We start from the raw sequence: 11,542 nt of genomic DNA, 5'->3' as shown, positions 1-11,542 counted from the left end.
AATCTGAGTTCAGCCCAATGGAGACTTTGGGTGCCTGGAGCCGCAGTGCTTGCAGGTAAGCAGATCGGTTGCAGCGGCCAAGCTTCAGAAGTTAGGACCAGCAGGGTGAGCACAAAGCAGCATAGAGCATACACCACCAGCAAAGGGGCTGCCAGGTGCAAAATAAGTCAGGCACCCATGCTTTTCCATAAAGACTGCAGGTGTGACACCAGAGATTGCAGGAGGCAAACCAACAGCCCAGGTAAGTAGAGATGTAGAGGGTTTTAGGGGCACAGTTGGTTCAGCACACCAAGGCCCAGGGGCTTGGGTGCCTTTAGATGTACAAGTCTTCTTACTGGAGCTGGATTGGGGGGGGGGGGGTAGGTGTGGAGCCTCTGGATTCACACTGCAGGTACCAATGTGGAGATTAGGAGAGTTCTGCCAACGCTGGACACAAGGTCAGGATCAATGGGGAGACTTGACTGCACAGGTGAGCCACTGGCCGTGGGCATCTGGTGCAGAGTGGGCAGGCGATGCAGATCTCTGGATCTGGGGGTCCTTGGAGTTTTTATCATCTTGGACACGTCTGCTGTCCACAGGAGATTGGAGTCTTTTTCGGGTTTTTAGAGACTGCTGGCTGCAAGACTGGTCGCAGGTTCGCTGAAGTTAGAGACCAGCCGGTAGGGCTGGTACCAAGGTAGTTGTACTCTTCAATCGTCTCTGCAGGGTCGTCGCAGATCTGTCTTCTAGGGCTCAGGGAGTCACCTAAATACTAGACTTTTGGAGTTTGAGAAGTAGCAGGTAGGGCCAATGGGCACCTTACCTGGGACAACTACTCCCTCTTTTGACACCCTTTATTGGCGGTGCATAGACCTATCCCTGATTGGATGGGTGTCCCCATTTTCAAAATTACAGGCACTTGAAGATGTACTTCACCTTGCCGTGCCCACCTTCGAATAGGGGGTGTACTCCCCTCTTCCAACTCCACTTGTCTTCCTGCTGGTTTTCCTGCCCAAAGTGGGGGTGTGAACCGGGGGCTGCCATCTGCTAGCAGCAGAGGCTGGGGGGGTTGCATTACAAAGGTGGCAGTTCTTTGAAGCTTCCCTCTTCGAGCACTGGCCCAACCTGGGGGAGGAGTTTTTTGACACCTCTGCCCATGATGTGCTTCGGTTCTGGTCCCAGTCAACAGGGGCTTCTACCAAGGGGGTCCAGAAACCTGTCTGGTGTCTTGGTGCCTACAGCCAGTCTGAGTCCACACCAGGGTTGGTATGTTTTCAGTGGACACCTCTGAGGTCCTCTGGGTAAATGGTACAATAAATTACACACTGGCATCAGTGTGGATATTGAAAGGAGTAATTAGTACCAAACACGCAGTGTTCAGTGAAGCCGTCCTGGTACTGTGGAACTAGAGTTGTCGAGTTTCCAGCTTATGTGCTCTATGGCTTCCCTGACACTTACAGTATTAGGAAATGGGCCCCAATATTGTAGGTGCATATCTGATCATGCAGATATGCTCTCACCTGTGGTATAGTGCATGCTGTGTTCAAGCTGTGAAGCTTGATAGAGGGGTGACTTGACTATACCTTCAGGCAGTGCTGGCTGGCATGGCACCCATGCAGAGTGTATACTTTGTCATATTTTCCCCCCCCCCCCCCCCCCCCTGTCACAGGGGTATGTAAGCTGCAAGGGCAGTGCCATGCTCCCAGTGAGGGGACCCTCTCCAGCTCCCAGGCCCTAGGTACCCAGGGTGCCATTTACTAGTTACTTTCTGGGGGTAACAGTAACAATTAGGGGTTTGTGTTCGAGTCATGTGAGATGTAAATCACATGCTCTGCATATGCCTGCCATCTAGAGTTGGGTCCGGATGTTCGCAAGTTTTTCTTTGAAGTCTTTCCAGTCACGAGGTAGGGGACTCCTCCTTTCGGTGATAGTGCACATGGGCATCGACTCCATTGTTGAATTGTTTTTTTTTTTTTTTTTGTGCCATCTGGTTCGGACGTGAATTGGTGTGCACCGGTTCGACAGTTTGTCCAGTTTCCCTTGACTGTTATTGCGTAATCCCATTCTCCACATCTTTACTGAAAAACCCTCTTTCGATCTGGGCTACCTGCTTTGGTCCGCCTCGCAGTAGATGGAACGGACTCCATTAAATTCTACCCTTGGTGCCACGTGAAGTTTCTGCGCACAACTTGCACAAACTGTGCAACCTGTGCTGGTCTCCAGAGCACAGGGAACAGGACTGCACATGTTAGACTTTCCGATCTAAACACTTTGCGACTGTCTGGCTCGACGTCGCGACATGCATAGCCAGCACGTTCCATTCTGGACCTCTTCGAAGAAAATTCAGAACATGGGGCCAGAGATGCCATGGTAGCTGAGGAGGAACAAGGCCCGATCTCCATCCGACTACAGCTCACAAGGTCAGCATACCCGGAGTACATATCCTCCCTTGCCCCAAAGTCCATCTCAGCCCAAGAAGGCTCCTGCCCAACCCCTGCCTCTGTGCCACGGTTGGCACTGAACATGTATCCAACACCCCGCCCTCCAGCTCGGCACCAAAACCTACCCTGAAGCCTTCTGGCTCCGAACAGCCAACCGAAAACCGGCACAGAGCTGAAACCTTCAGGATCAAAGTTAGACAGGCTCCGCCCCACCCCCTTCAACGCCAAAAACATAATCTGATCCAAAATCTGCTGCAGCCAAAGCCCCAGCACCCAAACTGATGGGCCGATTCCATCCAAAGAGCAACATCTTGATGCTCCACCCCCAAACCGGATCCGAAACAGCAGGAGCTATATATTCACCCAACAACTGGAAATATTACCACAAAGGTGACAATAAAATGCAAACCTGAGACAGATCTACCACATTCCTTTAAAAAGAAAGTCCGTACTAATCCTTCTACTCCATCACCTCCTTCGTTTCAACCATTACTAATTTCACCTGAGCGCTCACCACCACATACACCTGAAGATCCAGATGGGGATGGATAGAATAAAACCTCAATTCCCCTACAGGGAATGATTTGATCTGTACCGTACCAAGCCATCTCCACCAGATGACAGTGTAGGATACATAGAACGGTTGGGTAGAGCTGCTAACTACCATGAGGTTCAGCTGCATAAGGAATCCCTGGAAGATTTCCGTTTCGATACTCTTGGTGGTACACAAGTCCTCGCACACACCATGCCCAAGGGTATAATCAGACACACTGATATTCTTAATGATCCCGTCAGGGCATGTATCCTCACCCCTAGGTTAGACAAATATAAGCTGGCACCATCAGATCCAGCATACATAAAGAGGCAGTTACTATTGGATTCCTTGGTAGTTTCCAACAGACCCAAAAGGACCAATTCACAAACAGGCTCCATCCCCAGACAAAATCGAAGCTGCTAGACTCTTTGGGGAAAAGTAGCCTTCCATGCTGAACTTTTGGCGCATCTCCAATACACAAGCATGGTTACCTAGGTACAACAGGGCGCATTGGGATGAAATGGAGCAGTTGCTTTAATTTCTACCTGATTAACAAAAGTCCAAGGTGCAAGACCTAGTGTGGGAGGGACCGCTCATTTCCAATAATTCTATCCGGTGTGCCCTAGATGCTGCAGACACAGCAGCCAGAGCTCTCAACGCCAGCGTCTTTATAAGATGGCATGCCTGATTACGTTTTTCAGGATTCAAACCAGAGGTTCAAACTACTATCCTGAACACCTCATTTGACAAGGAACACCTCTTTGGCCCTGTGGTAGATTCATCACCAGAAAAATGACTGAGTGGCCAAATCTATAGGAGCCCTTCAATTAACCCTAGAACGTGGTTCCTTTCGCCACTCCTACTGCAGAGGGTCCAAAAATACCTCCTACTGCCACCACCTACAAAGGCAACCAGCAACCCTCTGCCTCTAAGGGTTACTTGTGAGGGGGTTACAGAGGCAACAATGGCAAATGTACAGACTGTCTTGAAGGATGCCTATTCATATTCCAATACATCCAGCTCATTGCAAATTTCTCATTTGTGGTAGCGAGCCAACATTACCAGTTCTAGGTAATCCCCTTCGGAGGGCACTGCTCCCAGAGTCTTTACAAAACGTCTGGCAGTAGTCGCTGCTCATCTAAGATGACGCATTCATGGAAACGTTTTGGTATCCATTGCAATAACATCTATCCTCTTGATGCTTCAATACAAAATATAATTTACCAGTTATATTTGGAGCAGTCCGGATTAGCTTAAATTTCTATTCGACATCTCAGTGCAATAGCCGCATATCTACAAAATAGGCAACATTTATCACTTTTCAGAGTGCCAGTAATCAAAGCTTTCATGGAAGGACTCACTTATACCACCAAGACTTCCACCTGCTACAGTGTGGAATCTTAACATAGTCCTCAAGATTAATGGGCCCGCCTTTTGAACCAATGCATAAATGTAGTTGTTTCTCTCCTGGAAAACTGCTGTTCGAGGCATATGAGCTGCAGAATTCAATCTGTGCATAGATCGCCATCTGGTGTTGAGCTTGGATGCTTGCACTTTGTTGTTTTGGAAGAAGTCTTCTGTAGTCACGATAGGGGACTCCTCCCTTGGACGATAGTGCGCATGGGCATCCACTCCATCCTCGTATTTTTTCCGCCATCTGGTTCGGCTGTAACTTCTGCGGTTCAGTGCTTTTATCAAAACTTTTTCACCGTGCAAACCATCAAAAAAAGTAGATTGTATTGTTTCATTCGCGTGCCCTTCGACGCGTTCTCAAATACCTTATTCCAGTTGATGCGGGCAGCCGAGCCTATTGATGCCGTTCGGGCCTACGGCTCATGGAAAGGACTCTATTTAAAAAATGCTTCCAGTGTAGAGCTAAATTCCCACAGTGACCACCACGGTCTGTAACCTCTCGCCTGAGCAGGACGAGAATTGCCAGGGCTGCGCCTCCTTTTGAGCCAAAAAGACCATCTGTGATTGCTAGGCCCGACGACAAATCATGGCGCAACAAGCAGCTCCGGTACCGGTGGACATCTTCAATGAAGGCCCTGATGTCCCGGAGGAGGATTCGGAGTATCTGGAAATCTTTTCCGAAGCAGACGACCGCATCACTCCAGGTCAACTAGTAAGTACAACTGCCCCTGCCCCAACCCCACATGAAAAAAGAAGGCCCTGGTCAAGACTTCGCCTGCTGTCCCCAGTCAAGACCAAAAACTAGCTTCAGAAGCCCCGCCCCCAGGCCCAGCTCTGAATATCGGGGACAAGCCTTCCGGCGGCTCGGGCACAAACCAGCCACATATCACTGTCCTGCAAGCACCATTGGCACCGAAGCTGGGGAGCGCAGCCTACTCCCAAAGACGTTGGCACCTACCTCGGTGCCCAAAGAAAAGGTATCTGATCCGGAACCGAAAGATTTCTGCCACTACATCGAAGCCGAAGGACCCAAACTCCTTCCAAGGCTCCAGAGCAGAAATCTAAACCTCGCTTGGACCAATAAAAATCGGCGCCGAAGGAGTCTACCGAAGAGGAGGAACTCTGCCTACCAGATCCGAAACAAAAAAATTCTCCACACACTTAAACAGGACATGTGGCTACTGTTCCACACGAGGAAATTGGGCACCCCAGGCATTCCTGCAGTGCCTGTAAAGAGGAAAGACTGCTACTTCACCTTTACGACCCTCTTCTCCTGTTCTTCCTACCAAGCCTGTCTCCTCCACATTGTTATGTTATTTAAATTTATAACGCGCACGGATACTCCTGGGAGTGTCCCGGCTCCTATACTTCCACCAAACTCACCATTACTACAGGTTGATGATGATTTTGGGGATGGGGAAGGCAACAAACCTTTTACTGACCCTGATGACAGACATACCACAGGACGATTATGATCCAGTAGATCCTCCAGACCTTCCTGATCCCATGCATACCCAACAAAGCCATCTCCCCCAGATGACAATATTGGTTTTAGTCAGCTTGTATAAGGGGCTACTAAGTACTGTGGTGTTCAAATGTATTTGGACCCCAGAGTACTTTCTAATAGACACCTTTGAACAGTCACCAAGGACTGTACAAACCCTGCCAATGTTAAAATGTGTCATAAAACCTGCCCCCAACATTTTCAAGGACCCTGTTAGGGCTAGAGTTCTCAATCCGAGAATTGACCAATACAAACCTGCTCCCAATGATCCCACCTACATCAAAGGTCAATTCACTTTAGAATCCCTAGTGGTAACTAACTCCAGAAAACAGGCCAACTCTCAGACCTCCAGTGATGCGCCCCCTCCGGACAAAGTCTAAATTATTAGATGCTTCTGCAAACTAGTTGCTGCCCAAGCAGCTAATCATTGGCGGATATCCAACACACAATTACTTGCTAGGTAAGAGGGCTTGATATGACCAACTGGAAACCCTATTGCAATAATTACCTGATCAATATAAGACCAAGGCCAATGATTTGATTCAAGAGGGGAAATTAAAAACTAATGCATCAATCAAGTGTGCCCTTGATGTAGCAGACATTGCCTCTAGGTCCAGTAACACTAGCGTGTTACTCAGACCACATTCCTGGTTGCACATCTCTGGCTTCAAATGAAGTACAAACCACTATCAGTCAGAATATCTTTATTCGACTTATTACAAGTCATACAAAGAACAAAAAATTTTTAGACATGGATAAAATATTTCTATACAAATCTATCACATAAACATGCTCAAACAACAAGAGAAGTTTTAAAGTAAGCTATGGCTAACAGGTTTCGCCCGCATTGCGGCTACCAGAAAGTTTGCCATACAAAAAGTAACATGTATGTTAGGTAGTAGTTGTAGAAAGAGCAGGGCTGGTCTTACTTGGACAAAACCAGCTTTTTTCAAAATAGGCAACAAATATTTCTTTCTCTGCTCATGGTATATACTACAAAACATAAAGTGCAGAGTATCCTGCACCGAAAAATTGTCGCAGCAGCACGGTGGGGCCTGCTCAGGCTTCTGCCAGGTCTTAAATGAACCTAGATAAAAATGTATCAAATTAAATCGGAACTTTGATAATAAAAACCTGTGATATGGGAATGTGACAAAGTTCAAGTAGGGGGCGAGTGAGGGTGTACAAACCAGGAGGTTATGTGCCCTTACTGCGGGTTTCAACACTTCGAGATCCTCCCTCCGTGCTTCCTGCCTATCCCTAAATAACTCTTTGATGGTTACTATGTCCTGTCTCCTAATATTTTCCGGAGATGAAAAAAGATCTGGGCGACCCAGATCTGCAAGGGTTTTAGCTACCTATGCCAACCAAGGGATACTGGTGTATTTATCCAAGGATAAGACATCGTGCAAAATCTTGTGGTTCAGAGGTAGGTCATCATTTGTCCACAAACCACTATCCGCAATCAGCCATTCAATCAGGAACAACTTTTTGGACCAGCTGTAGACTCCACTCTAGAAAAAATAAAGACTGCTAAATCCATGGGAGCATTAGTCTCCATCCATACGTGGTTCCCTTGACGCTCCTTCTATAGAGGAGCATCCAAGAACATAAATGTAGACACTGCTTCCTCTTCCTACACAAACTTCCCCCAACAGGGGATATTTTAGAGGTGGATACAGGGGAAATGACGACCAAGGGAGAGGCAAAGGTAACATTTGGACTCTTCCCCCCCCTCCCCCCCACCTGCTAATAAGCAGTGACTTCTCTCCAGACCATTCCACACGGAGGGGGACTATCGCCGTTCCTACCTGTCTGGAATTCAATCACTACGGACAAGTGGGTAAGACCAATTATCCAGTATGGTTACTGCCTGGAACTTACTGCTAAACAGACAGAACATCTTCCAGGAGTTAATAATCAGATTGCAAATCTGTTAAGTAGGCAGACAGCAAATACACAAATGGGAACTTCATCTTCAAGTTCTTCAACCATTTTTCCAAATGTGGAGCCAACCAGACAGATCTGTTTGCCGCAAACGTGAAATGCCCAACCTTCGCTGCCAGGTTTCCACACCCGTTGTCCAAAGGCAATGCAATATGGATGAACTGGTCAGGCAGATTTGCTTACCCTTTTCCGCCACTCCCATTTATTCCCCTAGTAGTACACAAGCTCAGGCAGCTTTCTCTAAAGATGATCCCGGTGGCTCCCAGATGGGCACGGCAACCATGGTTCACAACACTAAATCCTAGGTGGGAGGATTACGCTCTAAGTGGTGATGGTGCTTCTCTTACGACGGTCAGTATTCCATTGTTCTTTATTTAATTATGGTGCTCAGGGAAGGGGTAATCCTCCACCACCCCACTATACAGACCCCTAATGGATCCTCTAAGACACTACCAAGCCTTAGCACACATAAATAGACCAATTCCTAATGCACGTTATACAGTGCACAAATTTTGTAACAAACTATTAGTTGTTGCTTGTTTTATTGTTCATTCCAGTAGTTCCTACCAACTCTTGTTTCGTCACGCTGGGTATGTCACCCACGACTTCCTCAGGGCTGGAAGACCTATGTACAGTACTGTCACAAACCACTTATTAGTAGCTTAATAAACAATGTGAAGTGGTGACCACTTTACCACAATATCAAACCTTTACATCTATACACAATACTTTTATAGTGAGGCGAATTCACAGTTACATGATGCGGCATACATAGACCATCTCGGTGTATGTCATGCTGGTGACTGCAATCCCGTGCGTCAAGCCATGTGGCATCACACCCAATACAAAAATCACGCATATTCAGAATTATCAAGACCCGTAAGTCTAAATATTTAAGTATGCTCTAGTGTCCAAGAGTAACTTAGAAAGGGCCCTAAGCCCTGACATACCTGTTTCTCTGCACTGTAAATAGGATAACCTGCAAGTCATAATGGGCATATTGAACACATTGTTCAAAGCAGGCATGAACATGATTAAATCCTAAAAATAGGATGCCAAGAAGGATATACACACCTTCCTGCCAATTAAAATTCTGTCCTGGCTAAATCTGGCCTGAGATTGTAGATAGAGGGCAATATATCCCTCGTACACGTAATTATTTATATCTGTAATTGAAATATCACCAATTTAATATTTCAATATAGTAGTCAATAAATCATGTTAATATGCATATAAAAACGTCAACGGATTGCCGCTAAAAGAGTACCACGTGGGGGTGGTTCTTGTCATGTATGAATATACATGCAAGCAAAATGCCTTCCATAGTGACTGTGCCTAAGAAGGTTTTTTTATAGGTAATTTATTATGACTAAATCAAATGTGTACACCTGTAGCCCAAGAAAATAACTATATAATCAAGCGCTAAACACCCTACAGTGCTCAAATGCATAATGCTTTGTCGTCAGTATGTTATTTAGCAAAGTGCTGTGTTTAGCAGCACGTGAACAGCGCTGTTAGTAAAATACAAAGACCATAATCATTGCCTACGTCAATACAGATAAATCCACATATTTTTTGTCAGTGGAGTGGCCTCTATCATACCTGAATCACGCCTTGTCTTATCCTTCTCTCCTCGCTAAAGTTTGGCCGTATAGTATCCCTACTGGTGGTAATGGGTGTTTAAAAGACCCACGTGGTACGGCGTACCCGGGTCCATTTAGTAAAAATAGAAAGCGGCACTATCATGATCGTGCATGGGAAAGCACTATCATGACTCTAATGGTCGCCATTTTAGGCATATTTATACATCTGTCATGTATTCATGAGTTCAATCAAATCCCTTACTATTTTTGTAAGGCATTCCAAAATAAAATACTCTAATCTTAAGGCGCGCAATAAAATGAACACGGGCAAACACCAAATTTGATCATTCAATGGCGATTGCCCATAATATCATAAATGCCTGGAGTGTACCCCAATACTAAAAGCAGGCGCGTTCCACCTGGTCTATTATATATGGAACCTGATAGAAATGCAAGAGAGTAAAGGTCTTTAGGCGATACATCAAAGAAGAGCTAAAAGGATTGAGTGGTCTCAATTTGTGAGGAGCTGTGGCAAGATTTTCAGAACTTGATAGAGTAATTTTGAATTGGAAAGTAATGCCACAGAACGTCGGCTGATATCAGGATTATCGGTCTGCCCTTTCATAGACCATCCGTGATACATATTTCATATATTAGCAGATGTGAAGAAAGGAGAATGTCGTCCTAATATACTTGTTAGTATTAAATTGCCAGGGATTCATGCTCATTTTTTCATACATACAACATTGACATGAAACAAATGGTTTTTATCTCAACTGTATACATAGCAATGATTCATCAGTGTAACACTGTTTATACTTGGGACCATGACTGTATTGACTGCCCACATATGGCCTTGTGGTATTCAAGCTTATACACTGGTTACAATCATAAATACATAGCCTTCAGAATCTCCAATTTCTATGTTTGATGAGGGCACTAGATCATTCTCCTGAGAAGTAATGTAACTCATGGTCCATGTTGAGACCCCCTTCCACTGTTTGAAGGTTCATGATCCAGAGTTCCTCCCTACGTCTTAAGTGCAATTCCATATTACCTCCTCTGGAAATCAGTATCTAGGTTTTCGATGCCACAAAATAAGGTCTTATGTTACCCCTGTGATGTAGCGCATTCATTGTGTATGGCAATAGGATATCTGGGATCATGATATCTGATGGCCCTTAAGTGTTCATTAATTCTATCTTTTAGGGGTCTTATTGTGCTGCCAATATGACCGGCTGCATTTGCATTTCAGCATATACACAACAAATTTGCTATTGCAGTTGATCATTTGTCTAATTTCAAAGCTTCTCCCCTGGTTACTCAGTGTTTGGTATTCATCGCCAATGGGCATATTTTAGTTTAGTTGGAAACCAATACATCTTTGTGATAACCAGTCCAAATTGGATCTTTCTGTATGATAGCTGGGACTGAGAATAGATCTGAGAATAGATCTGATGTTTTTGCCCCGCCTATATGTAATAAAGGGGCTCTCGGAGATAAATTTGTTTAGGGATTTATCTGACATGAGAACCCCTCAATGTTTCTTCATGCTCTCTGTGCCCAAGTCGTTTCATTGTAATCTGTTATCAATCTCACTTTAGCGGGCATTGTTTTTTGGTTTTCTTTCTCTAAGAGTATCTGCTCTGTTTTGGGTTATCCTCTTCTGCTGTTGTGATTATTTGTGTATTATAACTTAACCAGAGAGGGAAGCTACTGGAGCCACTCTTAATCCCCCTGGGCTATAGTAGTTAAACAAGAGTATCTGTTTTTCTACTAACAAGACACATCATTATCTACTGGGATCAGAGCACCTGCATGCATGTGATCCTATATATGTCAATGAAGACCAATAGAGTATTTACAGACTTGTTTATCCTGTACTCATTGTCTGTCGATATATTTGTTGTGAATTACTGTTTGTCCTTTTATTTTTTTGTTCCAACATAAATCAAAAGCTTTCAGAAATCCTGAAGTCCACATTTTAAAACCGCAAGTTTAAGCGGTTCTAGACACCACAGGTTAGGGTGCGCCTTAGCGAGCGCATACCGCCGTGGTAGTCCACTAAGGTCCTGACTAATGCTTCACCTAAATATCTCTAGAAGCAGAAACATGTTGAACACCTCTCACATATATTGGG

General features: G+C 45.2%; 1 protein-coding gene across 5 annotated transcripts in view; it reads left to right on the top strand.

The window, feature by feature from the left end:
* CPEB1 (cytoplasmic polyadenylation element binding protein 1) overlaps nucleotides 1-11,542 on the top strand; it is a 493,259-nt gene that overhangs the window by 97,491 nt on the left and 384,226 nt on the right. The gene's annotated exons all lie outside the window — the stretch shown is intronic.

Source organism: Triturus cristatus, chromosome 3_1 (assembly GCF_964204655.1).
Source record: "Triturus cristatus chromosome 3_1, aTriCri1.1, whole genome shotgun sequence".
NCBI lineage: Eukaryota > Metazoa > Chordata > Amphibia > Caudata > Salamandridae > Triturus > Triturus cristatus.
Note: the sequence above shows the minus strand (reverse complement) of the source record. Positions and strands in the feature narration are given on the sequence as shown.